Source organism: Carettochelys insculpta, chromosome 21, assembly GCF_033958435.1.
Source record: "Carettochelys insculpta isolate YL-2023 chromosome 21, ASM3395843v1, whole genome shotgun sequence".
NCBI lineage: Eukaryota > Metazoa > Chordata > Testudines > Carettochelyidae > Carettochelys > Carettochelys insculpta.
Window position 1 is genome coordinate 8386164 of NC_134157.1, and position 22106 is coordinate 8408269.

Here is a 22106-nt window from a genome sequence, read left to right on the forward strand (position 1 = left end):
CTGTTACCACTAGGGAAGCCTCCTCCACACTCTAATCCAGAGTCACCAACTTTGCAGATCAGAGACACATTCCATACGTGCAAGCCAGAGTTCAAAGCCCAGGTCGGTGTTGTAACCATAAAACCCCATGACCCTGAATATTAATATCAGCCAGGAATTTTACACCCTTCAAAATGGGCTTCAGCCATTTCACTTCCATATCGGTGGTGCCCCTTGGTGCAAATCTCTCACTGAGTCACACTGGCTGGGAGTTGCGGAGTCAATGCTCAATAACATGGAATGTCACCTGTTGAACGATTTACAGTTTCCTGGTGTTCCTGCGGTCTGTTGTTATTGGAAGCTCTGCTGTACATTATGTATTACAGCCTCACACTGGATCCAAGCTCAGAGTTAGGAATAAAATACGTCAAAAGCCTTCAACATTATAAGCTTCATGACCTCTCCTTTAAACGGATTCAATAACACACTGCAGTATATTTCTCTGCTCCTGAAATTCCATGCTGCTGACAACACTCAGTTGCACAAGATCCATTGCCAATAAAGAAGGAGTATCAGAGGAGCGTTCTTGTATCATCCAGAGCCTGCAGACTGAGACTTATGGGCATCACTCTTCATAAAATATACACTTGTGATGGCAGAAGCACTAATCACCAGTGATGCTGGTGTAAAGTGCGCTAGTTATACTGGTGTACACTTAGCATGAAAGGATGCACACAGGATTTTTTTAAAAGACGTGTAAATTATTTCATTAGAAATGTGGGTGTGGCCAGATTTGCATTCTGTGCCGATCAGGAAAAGTCCCTGTGTAGCCCAGTGGCCAACATCCAAGTGCCCCGTTGTGGCTATGGGGGCTTCGGCAGTGCTCTGCCTCCTTTTCCCCCTTCTTCAGAGCTCCTTAAACAATACTCCATATAGTAATATAGAGGGAGCCGTGCTAGTCTGTACACTATCAAAACAAAAAGCAGTCAAGCAGCACTTTAAAGACTAGCAAAATGGTATATTACCATTTATTACCATTACTGCTTTTTGTTTTAATACTCCATATAGTCTTGCTCAGTAGCCCTTACTGGGATCTGGGTTGGTTTTCTTTTAATAATAAAGTTCCCAAAGGGACAAGTAATAGAATGTTAAACTATGTGATACAGACTAACAAAATAATTTATTAGGTAAGATCACCTAATAAATTATTTTGTTAGTCTTTAAAGTGCTACTTGACTGCATTTTTGTTTTGATAGTATATAGACTAACATGGCTCCCTCTCTGTTACTATATGATACAGCTCAGACACCAGGTGGCACTGCAAGTCAATGGCCTTACTTAAACAAACCTCGGTCACGTCTGGCAGAAAGTTAAAGTATCTCAGCATGAATGCATAAGCAAGCTCTGTAGCCACGCCATATGTGATACCAGGACATGATAAAACACAATAGAAGTCTTCTGTGGATGTTGTGTCTCTTCCTTGGGGACCATCACAATAGATCATCTCTCCATAAATTTCTTGCCTAACTCATCTGTCTTCATTTGGAGATTTCAGTTTCATAAGCAAATCACCTATACTGCTGAGTTGCATTCCAGCTCAGAATGTTGTAAGGTTGGTAATGTTCTCAAGGACATGCTGCAAAACCACGGGTGTCTGTGGAGCTCAGGGTGATGAGCTTCACTGCCCTTTCCTTGATGAGCCAAATTTGATGTTCACCATCATTCAGGTAGAAGCACTAGCTGCCAAAATGGCATGCTTTCACCCTAAGAAAATGCATGTCATGGTAACAAAGGTGAATACTGCCTGTCCCAAAAGAAAGATGATTGTCGTCAACAAAAACTCAGCAGAACAATGTGAACTCAATTGAAGTGGGTCTGTCCCACAAAAGCTCACCTAATAAACCATTTTGTTAGTCTTTAAAGTGCTACTTGACTGCTTTTTTTTTTGATAGTGTATAGACTAGCACGGCTTCTTTTTTGTTACTATACTGAGATAAGATTAGTCATCTGAACTTCTGCATATGCTGCACAGAATATCATCAACATTCTTCTTGGATGTTCAAAGACAGCGAGTGCCATATCTGCAAAACAGGAAGGCCACTGCAAGTGAGTCAGCCAATTAAGGGTCAGTGAGAAGCAAAAGAACCATGACAAGTATTCATATCCTCAAGCATCCAACAAATCCAGTGCTTCTTTTGACAATAACGTCGAAAAGCTTTTTCATGCTGAGAGTCCACAACAAGGAATTTCAGGATTCTGAAATATTTGTAACTGTGTTCATCAATGGCCATGATTGCTAAATGGAAATTGACTCTCCTTCTGGAATGCCCATTATCAGCGAAGACACATTCTGTTTGTTTTTTTCTTCACATAGTCCTCCCCAGTTATCAAAGCTAGTACACAGCCTTTGAAACTAAAAGGCACAAAATGTAAACCTTTCTGGAAACCAGGATATGAATGTTTGCTATGGCTCCTTCTGCACAAGACTGCCCTCTCATTGTCACAAAAGGTCAACATAACTATTCCTTATGTTCCTTATATTCCTATGGTTCAATCATTGGAAATGATCATCCAAGGAGTTCATACTATCAATGTCAAGAGCACCTAAGAAAGATCATTGATGAATTCTCTCAAGTATTATCTAAAGAGCTGAAACTTACAAAGGACCACCAAGGATATTGTCCTCCAAGGATTCAATGGTCATTCCAATCTGCATGAAGGCCAGGAATGTAACATTCCTTCGGACCAAACACTGAGGCAGCATTAATGTATTTAATTGTATAGAGAATTCTTGAGCTTGTTATACATATGATATGGGCTCAGCCACTCATACCTATACTCAAGCCAAATGGTAATCCATAAATCTGTGTAAATTATAATTACATTTTGAAGATTGCACTCAAACTATAACCTTACCCAATGACTGTTGTTAACTAACTGTTCACTGTTCTTGCTGAAGAAAACGTCATCACAAAAAACTTGACCTAGTCAAGTGTATCAACAATTGATTGTTGACAAAGACACTGCAGATGTGAAGACACTTATCTTTTAGGAGCATTTTGAGTCAAGGGTCTCCAGTTTGGAATTTCAGTTGCACCAGGAAGTTTCCAAGGCATCATCAAAACTCTGCTTTCCAGAATTCCACAGGCGTACCACATTTTGGTGAGATTTTGATTATGGGATCAAGTCAGGACAAACCTTCCGAGTGACTTTAAGAAACCCTGCACCAATTTGAGAAGTCAGGCATTAGAATCAAGAAGTAAACATATGAAATTGGAGAGGCAAGTGTTACCTTCTTGAGCTATTGCATGTGTGCTATCTGACTTGAAAATGAAGTACAAACAATCCATGAAGTGGCAGAGCCAAAAGTGTAGGCCCTAAGTTTGGTGGGTGGGCAAGAATGGGGAACAGGAGAAGCAGGACAGGATGAACTGGGGAGAACCTGCTCCCCTGGCCCTGCTCCCCAGCTGGAATGTTGGGGCAGAGGAGGATAAGTCCCAGCCCTGCTCCCTGACTGGAGCACCCGAGCAGAGGCATGTAGGCACCAGCACCCAAATCTCGCTCCCTGGCTGGAGTGCTGGTGTGTAGCAGTGTAAGACCCAGCCTCGCTCCCTGGCTGGAGTGCTAGGGCACCACATAGTAAACCCCAGGTGGTTGGCCTGGAGGCAAAGTGGTTGGGTGACAGGCCCACCTGTGGCTACGTCACAATCCACGATGCCCTTGTGCCAAAATCCAAACAGGAACTTCAAGTATTTTGGGGGTTGCTCAACTTCTATTAAAGTTTTCTTCCAAAAGAGTCAACAGTTGTTGAATCTCTTCATTACCTTCTTGACAAGAGAATTCCATGGTAACGGAATTGCTAGAGTGCAGAAACCTTCAAGAATGTCAGGAAGTTACTAATGTCCAACGCTGTCCTCACCCATTATGACAAAGGTCATAATCATTACCTGTGCTCTGAGCCACTTAGCCATCCCTTGCCAGATGGAACTGAAGCACCTGTCCGCTGCTATTCAAGAATTTTAACGTCCACCAAAAGAAACTATGCACAAATTGATTAAAAAAAAAAAGTGTTCACTATCATTGCTGCCTTCCAGAAATTCCACAATTACATCTACAGTCCTGCATTTTAGATTTGCACTGACCACAACCCACTTCTAGGAATTCTCTCCAAGAACAAGCTGACACCTCCAGTCATGTCACCATGAATGCAATCAGGGAGTGTCATGCTAAGTACTTACAACTCCATGCTTGTTTACAAGCCAGGAACATCAAACACCAGTGCACTGAACCAAATGCCACAACTCATGCCAGACTGTTCTGTTCTTCCACTGAAGTTCTGACACTGGAATCCCTCCCTAATCTACCTCTTATGACTGACTCGGTCACAAGAGAACTTTCAAGGATCTGACAGCGGCACATTTTCTAGGCTCAGTGTGGAGTTAGCCAGCTGGGAAACTGCCTGTGGCGTTTACACTCTATTTAAGCCATCAACATGAATTTTCTGCCCAAAAAGGATGTGTTTTATGGGGACATATCATTGTTATTCCAGAAAGGTCCCTGAGTCATTTTTGCTACATTACACTCAGCACATTCTGGAATTGTGAGCATGAAAATATTAGCCAGAAGTCTTGTCTGGTGCCCTGAAACTGGTGCCAGCACAGAACAATCATAAATGCGTGTCTTGTATACCAAATTATTTGACGTAACTTACCAAAACCCCAGTGTTTCTTAGGGAAATGATCAAGAAACCCTGCTCAAGAATTCTTATTGACTTTGAAGGGTCCCTCTCAGGGAAAGAATGGTCTGATCATAATAAAACTCATCCTTAAAATGGTTCAATGTCATCTTAGCCTTATTACAATGTTGACTGAGATAGCCATGACTCACAAGCTGTTGAGGTAGAGATATGCGCTACTAGACACTATTGAATCCAAAAATGAAACTACTTTAACCCCTAATGAATTCAAGGACTCATTTGAGCAATGAGGATTTCTCCAAACCATACCCAACCAAATGGTCTGGCCAAAGAGATGGTGCAGACCACCAAAGTTGCCATAGTAAGGATCTGCAAGGGAGACTGGCCCACAAGGCTTCCCCTGTTCCTCTTCACTCAACATATCAATCAATGCCCAATTCCTGAAGTTAGACCAGCCAAGTTATTCATGGGATGACACATTAAGGCATGCCTTGACCATCAGAACCCCGAGCTACTTTAGGAATTGCAGCACAAGCAGGATGAGGTTCCAGATCCCTCCATATCCTCCCCTAGTCTGCTTTCCTTCACACCACAAAAAGTGTATTTGCTGGAAGTTATGGAGCTGGACTAAGGATGGTGGCATTGACAAGCATTGAGATCACTGGTTCCATCTCATATAGAGCCCAGACTGCCCGTAGACAAGTTTGTCTTTGCCAAGTCGACCAGCTAAGACAACACGCCTCTTCAAACATTACTCCAGAAAGGCCTGGCCTTCTGTTTCTGATACTTGGAGCTCCCTGACACTGCTGCTCAAAGAGGACAATGCTTCTATTTTGCCAGCAACTCACACTGACTCCCAGTCACCAAAGATACCCTGAACATTGCACAGAGACCACAACGCAAGTGATCACACTCACAGTGGTTGGATGATGACATGGCCAAGTGGAGAGGGGTGTTATGCATGCATGGGGCGTGCTGTAGTTTTATAAAGGGAAATGCGCTCACCAGGAGCACTAATGTTAGGACCCACAAGTTTTCCCCTAGAGAGGGAAGGTTTTGCTTGGGGCGTCCATTCAGCTTCCTCCTTGCTACTACTCCTGTAATTTTGTTTTTCCTGATGAAACAAATCACAAGACTTCTTTCTTACTGATGACTGTGAGTGATTATATTGATTCCTCCTTAACTCTCAAATACCATATATGGAATCTGTCCACATTAAATTTTGGCTTCTCCCATAATTTAGCATGTAAATACTAAGAGATATTTATCTCCATCTTTCCCATTGCTCCCAACACTTGCTGGACTTCTTCTGAATGACCAGGGAAAGGCTTGGCTGAAGAAGTGCATTTTGCATTTTCCTTCAACATTTGCAGTGACTTGAACCCCGCCTAGGGGTTTCAGATTCAAGGGTCAGTCTTTGAGAAAACCGAATATGAGTTTCATGATTCCATTTTTCTAGTGGAACATAGCTGTGGTGTAAGACCATATGCAAGAGAGTCCCTCAGGTAGCAAGAGGCAGTCCCATACAGGAGTGCAACATCTGACTGGGTTTGGGATTGCACAGGGAGACAGCAAGGAGAATGGAGCAAAAGGTAAAGCGCTTTTCCTGATGACCTGTGGAACTGCTGGGAGCTGGAAAAAAAAAAATGTTGACCCCTTCTTAGCCTATGCACGATGTGCCTCAAGTGGCATGTGACCAGGATTCAACACTATATTTGATCTGCTGACAGGAGTTTAAATCAGGAGCCAAGTAAAATGTCATATATTGCAAACAAAAGATTTCGTTTCTTTTTCAGAGTGTCCGGTATTGCTGTGATCTGTTGGCCTTGGGAAATTACAAGATATTCATGGTGGATTTTCTGGTCTACAGAAAATCACCCTTAAATATCTTGGCATTTCCCATGCTCCCATATCAGTCCAATACCACACACTCTGAACCAGAAAGAACATCCTTTGTTTGGAGTAACTGACATTTTACTGGGCTCCTGATTTATACTAACAACAACGAGCTCTTCAGAGACAGCCTGTGCATCTGATGAGTACTGTTCTTCAGAACTGGAGTAAATATTCTATGCATGTTTACAAAAAAAAAAGCACATCTTGCGTGGTATTTCCCCACTACGAACACCACTTAGAACTATGAAGCAGCAGCTGCATTTTCAAATGGGCTGACATCACTTTGACCTGGAGCTTTGGGATTGCTCCTTTCATCTGTTTCCATTAGCAAGTAACTATCCCTGAATAAATTTGTATACTACATCTATTCTGCTAGAATTTCAAATGCATTGTAAGATGGTAATACTACCTCAGACCCATGGTCCTTCTGATCCACTCTTCTGTCTGCAAAACAGCTTTTACCAGATATTTGAATAGGCTTGGAGTACTTTCTGTTAAACACACTACCACAGGTTGAACCTCTCTCATCTTGCCCCCTCAGGGCCTGGCCAGTGCCAAACAAGAGAATTTGCCAGACCGCAGGAGATCAATATTATCAAGCTGCATAACCAACACCTCCACTGCTTACTGGGCTCTTCAGTTTGGGGTAAATTAGAGTTAGATCACAGGACAGAGCACTGACAGCCAGAAATGGTGGCTGTAAACAAACTTTGTGGGACCACAGGAAACTTGGTCATGCCTAAGACAATGGCAGGAGATCACAGGAAGCTAATTTAGGTGAGGATACGGGGAAGAGATTCTAGTGGTAGATCCATAACATAGTAGATCAAGGATGCATCTACTGTACGCAGGTTCACAGCTTCCTTGATTCAATTCAGCTCTGTTGATTTATCAGCCTCTGGACTGGGCAAGGCTTCCCAAAGAATAAGTTGTAGACTAATATATTTTATGAGCAGGGTTTGATGTATAAGAGCATCTTTGCCCCTTAAGCAACAAAAGAATCTTAAAGGAACTAAAACCCAGAGTGTGATTTTCCTCTCACATTAAGTTTACAGTACAATTTATCCATTGGCTCCAAAGAAATGAGTCCTGGATCACACCAAGGTGAATGGGAGGAACATCAGGTCCAAAACTGCCTAGACTCTAAGGTGACTCTGAAAGTTGGCATCATTACTTCTCTTACTGTACTGATTGTCCTTCAGACGCACCAAGGAAAATTTACTCAGTTAAAAAGCTGAGTGGTCTTTTTCCAGCTACATCCTTGTGAATCCACCCATGGACCTGAAAGTCAAACTGGATTCTTCTGGATTCCTGCAGTGATGTCAATCCAGAATACAGATTCTGTAACGAATCTGGTGAACACTGCAGCTGAAGTGGCCTGAGATGAAATAAAATCCGACTCACTCTGTCTTCACTGGGTTAACTCTGCATGGCTGGCAATAGTGGGAAAAAAATAGCAAAAATGTGCTTTTGTCACTCAAATCAGTAGGCCAGACTCTGACTACGTACAGAGATCAGAGAGGTAGCCAAGTTAGCCTCTATCTTCAAAAACAACAAGTCCTGTAGTACCTTATAGACTAACAGATATTTTTGAGCATAAGCTTTCCACGGCAAAGAGACGCTTCATCAGCTGCATGAGTGAGGGGTTCCAGAGGAGGGTTCATATGTATGGGTTTATGAAAAGGATGGAGTCCCAGTCAAGAGGAGGGCCAGAGTTGACTAGGTCAGTTCAGTCACAGAGGATGTAGCCCATTATCAGCAGTTAATGTGCAGTTGTGAATGTCAAGAGAGGAGAAACCAGGTCAATTCAGTCAGGGAGGAGGTAAGCCCATTATCAGTAGCTAATGTGGAGGTGTGAACATCAAGGCTATGTCTACACTAGCATTCCTCTTTCGAAAGAGACATGCAAATGAAGGAAATCAAAAATGCAAATAAGGCACAGATTTACATATCTGACACTTTATTTGCATATTTTTCTTTCGAAAGAAGAAAAGCAGTGTAGACATGGCTCTTTCTAAAGTAATCCGCATCTTCAAAAGATCCCTTCTTCCTATTTTTTTAGAAGCTCTTTCAAAAGAATATGCAAATGAAGTGCCAGATATGTAAATCTGTGCCTTATTTGCATTTTCAGTTTCCCTCATTTGCACGCCTCTTTCAAAAGAGGAATGCTAGTTTAGACACATCCCAACAGAGGAAGAAACTGCTTTTGTAATTGGCCAGCTACTCCCAGTCTCTGTTCAATCCTTGGTTGATGTCAAATTTGCAAATGAATTCCAGCCCTGCAGTTTCTCCTTGGACAGTCTGTACCTAAAGAATAAATGGACATAAATCAGACATCAGGAATGATAACATACAAAAACCTGTAGAATACTTCACTCTCCCTGGACACTCAGTAACAGATTTAGACGTAGCCATCCTACAACAAAAAAAACTTCAAAAACAAACTCCAAAGAGAAACTGAAGAGCTGCAATTCATTTGTAAAGTTGACACCATCAACCAAGGATTGAACAGCTCTGTTGATTAAGACGGTGACGTTTTTGCACAAACATCCCATTTTCCAAAGGGTGACATGAAATGGCACTAGGCCAATGAGACTTACTTCTTGCAAGCAGGAAGATCCTGCGAGATGGACCAGCGCCCTTCTTAGGTACCAGCAGGGAGCCCCATAATTTATGCAGATGCCTCTGTCTTGTCATCATGGGAATACTTAGGGACTGCCAGGTAGAGTCTCTGGTGTTCCACTCTTGACTCCCCTCCACCCTAGCTTGTGGCCTGGCTCAGTTCATGCACTGGGCTTTGGTGACATTCTCTAATCTTCCATAAATCATAAGAGTGGCTGGCACCTCAGACCTTTTCTCTTTAATCTATCGCCATCTAGTGGGCTGAGTCTGTAATGCAGAAAGCCAAGATTCCCCTGCCTTCTGTAGCCATCTCCAAACCTTCAGAAACACATGCAATCCCAAAGGTCCAGAGCAAATCAGACTGCCCGATTAAACCTTAGCACAGACACATTCAGTCCTACATCATGCTCTCTGCTCAGCCACAGGGCTGCTGTGGTCCTTGTTCTTCTTTTCAGTTCTTTTGCAAAGTTGACAAGTTGACAGTTGTGAGGGCTGCAGTCCCCTCTGCATCTGCAAAGTGGTCAAAACATAGGCAGCAGCAGTGCAAGTTTCCCCAATGCTCAGAAGTCATTGGCTACGTCTACACGTGCAGCCAACTTCGAAATAGTTTATTTCGATGTTGCGACATCGAAATAGGCTATTTCGATGGATAGCGTCTACACGTCCTCCAGGGCTGGCAACGTCGATGTTCAACTTCGACGTTGCTCAGCCCAACATCGAAATAGGCACAGCGAGGGAACGTCTACACGCCAAAGTAGCACACATCGAAATAAGGGAGCCAGGCACAGCTGCAGACAGGGTCACGGGGCGGACTCAACAGCAAGTCGCTCCCTTAAAGGGCCCCTCCCAGACACACTTTCATTAAACAGTGCAAGATACACAGAGCCAACAACTAGTTGCAGACCCTGTATATGCAGCACAGACCCCCAGCTGCAGCAGCAGCAGCCAGAAGCCCTGGGCTAAGGGCTGCTGCCCACGGTGACCACAGAGCCCCGCAAGGGCTGGAGAGAGAGTATCTCTCAACCCCCCAGCTGATGGCCGCCATGGAGGACCCTGCTATTTCGATGTTGCGGGACGCGGATCGTCTACACGTCCCTACTTCGATGTTGAACGTCGAAGTAGGGCGCTATTCCCATCCGCTCATGGGGTTAGCGACTTCGACGTCTCGCCGCCTAACGTCGATTTCAACTTCGAAATAGCGCCCAACACGTGTAGACGTGACGGGCGCTATTTCGAAGTTACTGCCGCTACTTCGAAGTAGCGTGCACGTGTAGACGCAGCCCTCCAGGGCCAGCAACGTCGATGTTCAACTTCGACGTTGCTCAGCCCAACATCGAAATAGGCGCAGCGAGGGAACGTCTACACGTCAAAGTAGCACACATCGAAATAGGGATGCCAGGCACAGCTGCAGACAGGGTCACAGGGCGGACTCAACAGCAAGCCGCTCCCTTAAAGGGCCCCTCCCAGACACAGTTGCACTAAACAACACAAGATACACAGAGCTGACAACTGGTTGCAGACCCTGTGCCTGCAGCATAGATCCCCAGCTGCCGCAGAAGCAGCCAGAAGCCCTGGGCTAAGGGCTGCTGCCCACGGTGACCATAGAGCCCCGCAGGGGCTGGAGAGAGAGCATCTCTCAACCCCCCCAGCTGATGGCCGCCATGGAGGACCCAGCAATTTCGACGTTGCGGGACGCGGATCGTCTACACGGTCCCTACTTCGACGTTGAACGTCGAAGTAGGGCGCTATTCCTATCTCCTCATGAGGTTAGCGACTTCGACGTCTCACCGCCTAACGTCGAAGTTAACTTCGAAATAGCGCCCGACGCGTGTAGACGCGACGGGCGCTATTTCGAAGTTGGTGCCGCTACTTCGAAGTAGCGTGCACGTGTAGACGCAGCTATTGTGTCCTAGCAGTGACCTAGGAGAGGCATCCTCAAAGGCCAAGTGGAGGACCAGATGGTGTTGCGTACCCAGCTCATTCTTGGTCTTTGGCTCAGGCTGCTCATGAAGGTACCAGATAGTGTTAGTTGTGCGTGGGGATTGTTTTGTTGAGTTTTAATGACCCAACCCAGACCTTTAGGGTTTAACTCTATCTTAGAGATCTGTGGGGGAGGAGGGAAAAGAGAAGCTTTTTGAAAGATTCTGTGAAGGATGGGGTGAGGTCTTCTGTTCGCAACAAGATACTGAATAAAATGGGCCTTGGGAAATTCCTCTGCAACCTCAAACCTGGTGCAGTGTGTATGTCAGCAGCATAGTTGCTTTCCCACAGCCAAGGAGCAAAGCACAGACTGTCTGACTACAATTAAGGAAAACAATGACAAAAGGGAGAGCACAACATGTGTTTCTCCATAGGAACAGTCTGCAGCAACTCCCATGGGCCTTTTCTGCAAAGCGTCCCTCAGTGGAGGTACTGTCCTGCAACTAAGAGATGCTGAGGGAATGGCTGCTCCTCTTAGATCAACAGAACTTCAGCAGGATTGCCCAGCAGCGGGACTCTGAGCCCCATTAAGATGACATTGGGCCACAGGTGGGGGTGAGATGGCGCTAGGGAGTTATTAAAAAGAGCCCAAGGAACTCCTGAGGACAAAATGACTGCCATCTCAGCTCACTGGCAGAATTTCAGCAGAGGCAGAAATTTTTTGAGGCCACATGAGAGAAATCTGAGCTCCTTGCTACATTTATCCTCTCTCCTGTCCCCTGTCATGGGGGCAAATCTCAGCTCCCTCACTGCCTCAGGTACAGAGGTGTCTGGTGTTCATGAAAATGGCATAGGGAGGAGATAGGATTGTGCAGGTGTCGGGGAGAGACATACACATGGTCCATGTGCACCACAGAGTTATTTGCCCATGAAGGAGGCATGTAGGCAGATTAGATGGATAATAGAAAGGGAGAATCTGGCTTCATCTCCCTTCGCCTTTGATCTACACAGATACACACTGCACTAAGGACACATCTTCTGGCTTAGCTCAGAGACTGGGATTCATCCCTACTGTACCTATCGGCTTTTAAGGTGGCAGAGATGTGGTTGAACAACAGCTAACTCCTGAATCCCTCAGGCATCTGGGCAGATGGGACAAGTCCCACAGTTTGGGCTAAATGAATCAATGGTGTAACTTCACTTAAATCAACAAAGCTGCACCACGAACAGCTGCTCCAGGTTAAATACAATCAGTCTGCGTGCCTAACTGATCACTGTATAACCTGAGCATCATGCCCACCTGGGTTAGATCAAACCAAAGCCAGGGAAGTAGCTAAACTCTGTGGATCATAATGCTACTTGGAGCACGCAACAGCAAAGTCACACAACATCCTCTGGCCTTTGAGCCACATGACTCATGTTACTGGGGCAACAGTTGCAAAGGGCGGAAATAATATTGTAAAAAATAAACCACAGCCCAGCTGAATATCAGAGGAGAGCTGAGCCAGCGCCAGCACAGAAGGGAAGCACAGCCAGGCTGGAACTCCGCAGACATGGTCTGAGTAATTATCAATGGTAGGGAAATCTCTTCCATTCATAAGCAGCAGAGCAGAGGGGGGATGTTTGCTTTGCAAATATTTGTGCACCCTATCCATAATTGGTGCCCCAGTTCTCAGGGAAACAGAGAAGAAGGATTCTTTGAAAGGCAGCATGAACTGCCACACCTCTGCTGGCAGTCATTCTTTACATGAGTGTTGGCTTCATTATCTGGGGGGAGGCCGTTTCACAGTGGGATAGGCCCACCCAGGACAAAGGTGAGTCCAGTCTTCTGTGGCATCTCCTTTGTCACACTGCAAGGGGAGGAAAAGTTCTCTCAGGTGGGATTCCACAACTTTCCCTTCGCACAATAACATTATATGCTTTGTCTGTCTGGGTCGGGAGGCGGGCTGAAGTACCAGCTAGGGAAGTAAAGTTTGTTTGTTTGTTTTTGTTTTTTTAACACTTTGCTTCCCTTGGGTCGTTAACTAAAACTGTTTGTTCATTCATTTTTGAAAAGGTTATTAGGCCTGACTCTGATCTCCTTCAGATGGTATAAAACAGGAGTAGCTCCAGAGTGTCTTTGGGTCTGATTGCAGACTCACCTCAAAGTGAATCAGGGTAAATCTGCTGAAGTTAATGGAATAACACAGGGAAAGCCTGGCACTTGTAAGCATGCAGCTAGGCACGGTCGCTACCCACCTCCCCTTTTGTGCTTTTTTGGCCAAGTGCTCTTGTGATAGCTGTTTAATCCTGCCCTGCCTATCCCTGATGGCAGATGAACTTGATATACCCTAGCAGCAGGGGCTGCTGGTGCCAGTTGCTGTACAAATGGAAAGCCCTCGCTCCAAACTTTTCCTGTGGAGCTATTTTCTTGTTGCCATTCATATGCTTTGCTGTCCATTTGTTATGGTTCTCCTGAATCTCCCTATGCCAACAGGGCTGGGACCTTCGCGTGTAAAGGCAACTAACTGTGTCACTACCTCAGGTAGGATCAGAAGAGGGTGATTTGCTCCTGTGAAAACCCCTTCCACTTTGATGTTTTGTGTTGCTTTTTATTCTGTGGAGCCCCCCAGAGGCTAACAATTTGCCCAGCACTGGAGGAACAGAAACCCATGTTCTCTTTCCTCTGCAGCCTGCAGGTATGTGGCAGCGAAGATTGGGAGCCTGTGTGGCCAGAGAGATGAGGAGCCCCTTGCAGCCCACCCAACTGATCCCAGCCAGAACCAAAGTACGTAAGAGTCTTGCTAGAGCTGTCACGGGGCGGGGGGTAGCCCCAGGCATGCTCATTTAGAAGGGTGATGGGGAACAGTGCAGGGGATTGGGACTCAGGAGTCTTAGTCTCTGCTCTGCTACTAACCTATTGCATGGACAGGGACAAGTCCCAGCACCTCTACTGAGGCTTGCAAGATGCACAGCACAGCACGACCTCTAGAAGCAATTGTCATATAACCCTATCAAGCTGATTCTGGGAAGAACCTACCTTCTCAGTTGGTACTTCCAGGCACTTCCATTCACTGCAGTGCATTTTGCATCATTTTTACCTCCCTCCCGACATACATAGCCCAGACAAAGCAGCATGGCTATCTCTTAAAGAAGCCTATTAGTCTTCCAGGGAGGTCAAAGCTTTGCCCACAAGAGCTGGAGAAAGGGGCTCTCTGAGGCTAGAGTTGTTTTTTTTCTTTCCTTTCTACTTTTGTATTATTTGTATTTTCCACCTCTGGTTTTTACCTGTTCATGGTGCTGTTATCTCTTAGCCCCTTACGGAGGAGACAGGCAAAACAGATTTCAGAACTCAGGCCAGTTCTATTTCACATACCATCCTAGGCACAGGCTGGATATATGCTGCTTAAGCACTTACCCCCCTCAATGTCCCAGATGTAGGTCTCCCTATGGGACTCACTGTTAGATGCAAAATACCTGGTCATACACCAAGGTCTGCAGCAGACAGCTCTGCTTTCTTTGCCGCATTCACCCTCCCTCTCCATTAGAGAAAGCTATTTAAATACACACAAGTCAGCATGACTTTGCACATAGCTCAGATGACTCCCCAGAGGGCTGTGGTGCTCCCAGCTGCCTGAAATTCAATACCTTGATACAAGCCCCTGAATCACCTGGCATGCACAAGCCCACGTGCGCCACACACACACTCCCCTTTGTGATGTGCTCTTGGAGATAGTAAATAGAGAGTTGGCACTTGGCACACTTGCACTTTTATTCCTGTTAAATTGTGGTTGACTATACAAAGCCTGCACCCCTTTCTGGGCAGATGAGGCCAACTGAATTGCTGCCCTAACCCCTACTCAGCAGGTCATAGCTTGAATTTTAAAATGTGGTTGCCCTTGGATAGTAGATTGATGAGACTGAAGTTCTAAAGAAGGGCTCCAAATCATTTGCTCAAGCTCTAAGAGAAGCAGTGAAGGGAGGACTTACCTGGTCAAGGTAACGAGCCTGATTCTCCTCCCCAGGAGAGCGATTTTACAGCCACATGACTATCAACCTCAATGAAGTCTGTGCAGCTTTGCAGTGGTGTGAGCTCAGAATTAGGCCCACTGTCAAAAGCATCTGGTCAGTATCAGCCTATCTTGCTATGTGCAGCAGCAGGAGCCATGACTGCAGCGGGGGAGCCTAAGCCAGCCCAGCTCTAACTGTAATCCCTTTTCTCTTCTCCCTGGGTTGTTTGAGAGCAGGCAGCACTCAGCTGTGTCTCTGTGCATCTGAGGGGGTTCAATATTAAAGAAGTTCCTGAGTGTCCCAGGGGTGATGTTGGATCATTGGGAATTCCCTTTCCACCCCTGATTTCTAAAGCTCTGTAAAAAGTGGTGCCTCTGTGTAGTTGGGCCCTGTACACACTTAATAGTGGGCCTCAGGAACCTCCAGGAAACTTCTTCCAGTTATAAACTGGATTTAACTCCCAAACAGCAATCACACATAGGTTTTGTCGAATAGACCACATAAGAATTAGCACAAAGTTATTTAACAGCCGAAGGAGACAGGGTTACAGACTCAACATACATGAAGTCAATTGACAAGGTGCACAGAAATGAAACATAACTTGCATGTACACTGCCCTCAGTTCTCCCAGCCCAGAGTGCACACTCTTTAATTATCAAAGTTCTGTTACTTGCTTGCATTGGCATGCAGCTGTTGTTCACTGGATTGCAGACAGCTGGGTGAGGGTTGTGTGTGGCAGTCCACGCAAAGCAACAAGCAGACCAGGTCCCCTGGCCTGGAGCTGGCCTCTGCAGCACTCTAACACAGATGAATTTCCTTCACTGCAGAGTCTCTCAGTAGCAGGCTGCAGCTCCCTAAACCAGTTCCTGGATGGGAGAAAACTTCACGCTTGCTTTGAAGTGTTCTGTTCTATAAACCTTAACTCTCCAACAACAGGAAACCACCATCTGCTTTTTCCAGCCTAGCCAAAAAGCCTCCTTTTCTTCTGAAAGACTCATGGGCTTTGTAGCCTCCAGAGCCAGATTGCCACACACAGCCAGAGGGGCCTACGTAAACAATACCACTCATAAGGCATGATTGGAAAACATACAGTTTTTAACAGGCTTACTGAAAAACAGGTGGGGTGAGGCTACAGGGCTGTGTAGAGGCCCAGAATTGAAACAGCAGGTGCGTAATAGGAGTTGGATAAATTGCCTTGGCTGTCAGGCATTTAGACTTCCTCATAAAGATGAGCCACTCATTTTCAGCTGGTGTAAATTACCATAGCTCTGTTGGAATCAGCGGAACTCTGCCAATTTACACCAATGTGTTATGATAGAGTGGGCCAGGTTCTCAGCAGGTGTAAATCAGTAAAGCTGCATTGACTTCAGGGAAGGTGTGATGATTGACATTGAGAATTTGGCCCAGAATCTTAAGAGCCAGGTCAACACTAGAATTTTTTGCTAGTGTAGCAAGGTCGGTTGTGGGATAGTGACTTTGTGACATTTCTGTCCCAGTAAATGAGACTCAGACAGCCTAAGTTGGATGGAAGAATTCTGTCCCAGACTAACTACAGCAGGGGTGTGCAAAGTGGGGGGAAGGCTGAGGGGGTTGTAAAATTTTGTAAGGGAGTAGCAGCACAATCAGTTGCTGGGTCTCAGTCTCTTGCATCTGATTTAAAATGTTAAAATCTGTTACTGTTTTTATGTCTATGTATTCACATTTATATACTCATTAATAAACTTTTTACATTCTACAGACTTCTTTTCATACTGTCAAAACAATAAAGCAGTCCAGTAGCACTTTAAAGACTAACAAAAAAAAACCATCACCTAATAAATTATTTTGTTAGTCTTTAAAGTGCTACTGAACTGCTTTTTTGTTTTGATAGTTTATAGACTAGCACCTCCTATCTCTGTTTCTTCTCACATGTGTGCCAAAAGGGTATTTTTTTCTTCCTTTTCATATGAACGTAACTGAAATGTCCATTGCTTTGGATTACATCAGACAGGTTGCAGGGGGCTGCTAACTACCAGGACAGAAAGTGGGACCCAACAGAAAAAGTTTCCTCACCCCTGAGCTAAAGTGCTGAGAGAATGCCTCCCCCTGCGTTATTGTCTATTGCAGCACTGTTCTGAGTGCAGCAGGCACTGGCCGTAGCATTTTCAAGTGTAGCCATAGCCTCAGCTTTACCCTGCTCTGTGAGGTTTTGAATGCAGCCCTCTTGCTAGCAGCTTTATCCAGACCATGAAAAGCCTTTTAACTCCTGTGGCTAAGTCACTGATTCCTCCTCTGTTCTCTCTTGTTCTTGCATTTTCAGATGTAAACACAGTGATATCAGAAGGCCCCCAAGTAACAGATGCCATCAATAGGAACGAAGGGCCAGGCCCTGAACAGCCCTGCGGTTCCTGAAGGAAGCTTACTTCAGGGCCCTCCTAGAAAGCCCTAGGGCCTCCTTCCTCCCCAGCTGATCCAGGGTCTTGGTCTGCTGGTGCTCCTATTCTCCAAGGATCAGAAACATGCATTCACCCATAAATCCACCTTGCATTTGCTCTGTATTCATTTGTATAACAGTGTGAATTGGGCTTATTAATCCCTTGCTACAAGGATTTCCCAGCAGGAAAGAGTAATTAATACCAACACTCAGCACCATCTGTAACTGCTGGCTGCATAACTCACTCTCTGCTCCATGCACACTTAGACCAGGGAGCTTCTTGGAGAAAGTGTTACCCCTCTCAATCTAATAATGAATCAAAGTCTTACTCAGTACATATACAGGGCCAAATTCTGGCATTATATACAGTGAGTGTAAATTCAGAGTGATTTCACTACCATTAATAGGATCTGAGTCTTAGCTGATGTCAATTAGTGGCCCTTCATAGACTGGAACTATGCTGATTTGCACCAGCTGAGGATCTGGACCAGAGTAACTCTGGATTTACACTGGTGTAACACAGAACAAAATCTGGCCTTGCAAGCTAAAATTGGCTCTCGAAGGCCATGTCTACACATGCACGCTACTTCGAAGTAGCGGCGCCAACTTCGAAATAGCGCCCGTCATGGCTACACGTGTTGGGCGCTATTTCGAAGTTGAAATCGACGTTAGGTGGCGAGACGTCGAAGTCGCTAACCCCATGAGGGGATGGGAATAGCGCCCTACTTCGAAGTTGAATGTCGAAGTAGGGCACATGTAGACGATCTGCGTCCCACACCATCGAAATAGCGGGGTCTGCCATGGCGGCCATCAGCTGAGGGGTTGAGAGACACTCTCTCTCCAGCCCCTGTGGAGCTCTATGGTCATCGTGTGCAGCAGCCCTTAGCCCAGGGCTTCTGGCTGCTGCTGCCGCAGCTGGAGATCCATGCTGCATGCACAGGGTCTGCAACCAGTTGTCAGCTCTGTGCATCTTGTGTTGTTTAGTGCAACTGTGTCTGGGAGGGGCCCTTTAAGGGAGTGGCTTGCTGTTGAGTCTGCTCTGTGACCCTGTCTGCAGCTGTTCCTGGCACCCTTATTTCGATGTGTGCTACTTTGGCATGTAGACGTTCCCTCGCAGCGCCTATTTCGATGTGGTGCTGCCCAACGTCGAAGATGAACGTTGACGTTGCCAGCCCTAGAGGACGTGTAGACGTTATTCATCGAAATAGACTATTTTGATGTCGCTACATCGAAATAAGCTATTTCGATGTAGCATGCATGTGTAGACGTAGCCTAACTCTCAGGAAGGAAATGTCTATAACTAATTCCATTGATTGCAATGAAGTTATTCTGGTTTGACACTGGAATAAGAGAGAGCAGAATTTGCCCCATGAAGAGAAGACCCTATCCTTTGTGCCTGATTACAGCAGTGGCACCATGCCATGTGGCCATAGGACACTACCTGGTTGGAAGGACAGACCTGGCCCTGGGTGGATCGAGTTCCTTGCCTCTGCAAAGTTCTCCCCTTACTGGCACAGTGAGCAATGACGACCAATTCACAAACTCCCCGGTGTGGAGCTGAACAAGTCCGAATCCTGCCTGTGCTACAAATACAGAATCCAACCAACAATAAAGACTAGCGTGAGACCGAAAGCAGGTGCACTGTGCATTTTTGGCCTTTTGTCAGTGCTCTGTTTGCATACACTTTTTCCTTTTGAGAACATAGTGAACTGTGTATTAGTTGTATTAGGGTTGCCAGAGGCCCCAGCCCTGATTAGGGCCCCTTTCTATGTGTGCAAACACATGGTAAGCATTAAGCATCAGAGGGGTAGCCGTGTTAGTCTGGATCTGTAGCAGCAACGAAGGGTCCTGTGGCACCTTATAGACTAACAGAAAAGTTTAGAGCATGGGCTTTCGTGAGTTAACTCACTTCTTCAGATGCTGGTAAGCATTAGTCTCTGCTTCTGAATTACTTACAGCCTGTACAGGAAAGGTAGACAGAGGGTAGGAAGGGATTCAGCACTGCAGAACTGGGAATGATTCCCTTTTGTGCCCTCAGAAGGGCTCCAAGACAGGTTCTTTTGCCTCAGTAATCCCCTTCCCGATTTATGCTGGAAAAGCATAGAGCAGATCATCCTCAACAAAGGGCCTCAAACACAGTTCTGTTATCACCCTCCCTTGCCCATGCCAGGGAAACAGTTTTTAAAATCGTACCACCCCTAGCTCGCCAGCATAGGACATGCCACACTCAAGCGCCATCTACTCTTCCCAGGCTTGTCTTCTGTCCTCTCCAGTCCTTCTGCTAGGACAACCTCACAGCTGGTATGCAACCCTTTTCTGCCCAATAGGAACCCCAACCTCACTATTAGCTTCTCTCCTATCCTCAGCAGGAGAACACCTATCAGCCCTGGTCCTGTTAACCTCTCATCTCTGACAGGCTGGCAAGGAAGCCCTCCCATTGCTCCCGTGGCCTCAGCCCTCCAGCTTCAACTCACTGGCTTCCAACTGAGCAGGAAGGTCTCTATGCTGCTCTACTGCCTTCAGCTTTCCCCGGCTTGGGCAAGTCAGTCATAAACCCCTCTGCTGCTCTTTAGCCACCCACTGCCCGAGGAACCTCTTACAGTTCCCTTCAAGGGCCTTCCTGCTTCTCTCTCTGGGGCTGCCCTGTTGTCTTTATCAGCCAAACTAGAAGCATCAGTTCTGGCCCAGAGGAGCTGATCCTGCTTCCTTTAAAAGGGTCAGACACCTTGGGACAGCAAAGCCAGGGAAAGGGGACTTGTGTGTGGTCATTGCTGTCCCAGTATGAACACCAGAAAATCCTGACTCCCAGCCTAGTGCCCTATTGCAACAAGCAGAGGTAACAGAGTTTCACAACAAAAGCCTGCTCAGAACAACGCACAACTTCTTGCCACAAGAAGGCTGGGAGTGAAATGCTGGCCCCACCAAAGTCATTGTCAAAAACTCTGGAGGAGCCAGGATTTCTCTAAAGGAGCTCCACGGGCTTCAAAAAAGGATTGGATTCTTACACTGAGACAGCACAAATAGCCACAAAAAATTACAGGCTCCATAAACTGCACGTTCTAGAGCATACACCAATGATCAGCTAATGGGGAGGGGCTGAGGAATTTCTCCTTTTTAATTGTTCCCTATGGGTTTTCTTTCCCCTTCATCAAAAATATCTAATAGTGCCCTCTGTCAGAGATAACATACTGAGCTGGGTTACACTGGGCTGATGTGATTCAGCAATTCCCACGTTCCTATGTAATAGGAGACTATGGCTGCAGCTCGGTTTAAATGATATCTTTAAGTGCCTTCATGGAGAGGCCCATTTAAAGTGCATGTTTCATCAACGGAAATTAGATATGCAGGGGACTTTACAATTAGAAATAACAGGGCAGGAGCACATCATTACAATTGTTTGTCTAGCCTCACATACCCTGATAATCTCTAAGGCATCTGTATTCTTATGGCAGCTGCTGCTCTCTTACAGATACAACCTGTATGCTTGTGAGGTCACTGTATCAACCCTTCATGAACCTAGAACCTCAGGTTTGCCCACTGAAACAGGCTGATAGCGTCTTCAGTTGTCGGACAGATTCAAATGGAAAGGCCGAGCCATATCTGACTTGTATGTTGATTGCCCATTCATGGTCATTACTCCAGCATGCAATTACTTGTATAATTAAACACTTCGTTCACTTGCCATTTATTAAATTAACCCAGTAACAAGCAGATGCTTTGGTCTGCTGCTTAAAACTAACTCCTTTCCCATGTCACTTACAAATGATAGTAAAAAAGAAAAAATACCATCTCACAACTATAGCAAAGATGCTCACTAAAGAGTTTTGCTTTAGATTTCTTAGTATGCTTCACACGTCTGTCTTTAAAACAATGTGAGATGCTGGATTCTGGAAGTTGTTCATCATTCCTGACTCCTGGTAGAGTCAATTGGAGCATGGGATACATTTCTGATTGTGCTCTTAGATTAACAATTCTCCAGGGCAGGGATTGTGACATATTCCGCATTTTGTACAGTGCCTGAGTGCAATGTTTGTGCCTAACAAATAACAAATACAAAGAGAGGTCCGGAGCAAATGGGATCCTAAGGGATGGTGTGTGGTTTTGCCAGAGTGGCACAAGCATGACTGACATCAGGCTCTGATCTGTATGGCCAAAGAAAATATAGCATGTCTGTGCAAGGAAATGAAGGCAATAGCCTGGTCCTTTCCCCACTCTGGAAAAAATGCAAGGATCACACATGCATGATGAAAGGCGTATGAGCAGAGCATGAAACAGGGAACTTAACTACCCAGGATCTGTCCATGTTCCTTGCATCAAACATTCAACAATCTGATCTGATCCTTACATGCTATGCAGCATCCATACATAAGCCTCGCCCTGTTGGCAGCGTGCCTTCCTCGATCATTACAAACACACTAAAATGCGACAGACCTGACAAGGAGTAAGGAATTCATATTCCTAAGCAGCGTAATTCACTTCTTCATGTGAGATTTGTCTCCTGTGCAAAGGGTCGGTTAGTGTCTGTCTCTTGTATTGTCTCTGAATGAGATTTTGAATATTTAAGTAAAGTCATCTCTTCCATGTCATTAC

At 45.5% G+C, this 22106-nt stretch overlaps 1 long non-coding RNA gene across 1 annotated transcript; it reads left to right on the forward strand.

The window, feature by feature from the left end:
* The first annotated feature begins 12596 nt into the window (after nucleotides 1-12596).
* Nucleotides 12597-22102, forward strand: LOC142023867 (uncharacterized). The gene is made up of 3 exons (XR_012648328.1): nucleotides 12597-12688; nucleotides 13785-13880; nucleotides 17403-22102. It is a non-coding gene; the product is annotated as an uncharacterized LOC142023867 (long non-coding RNA).
* Nucleotides 22103-22106: the final 4 nt, after the last annotated feature.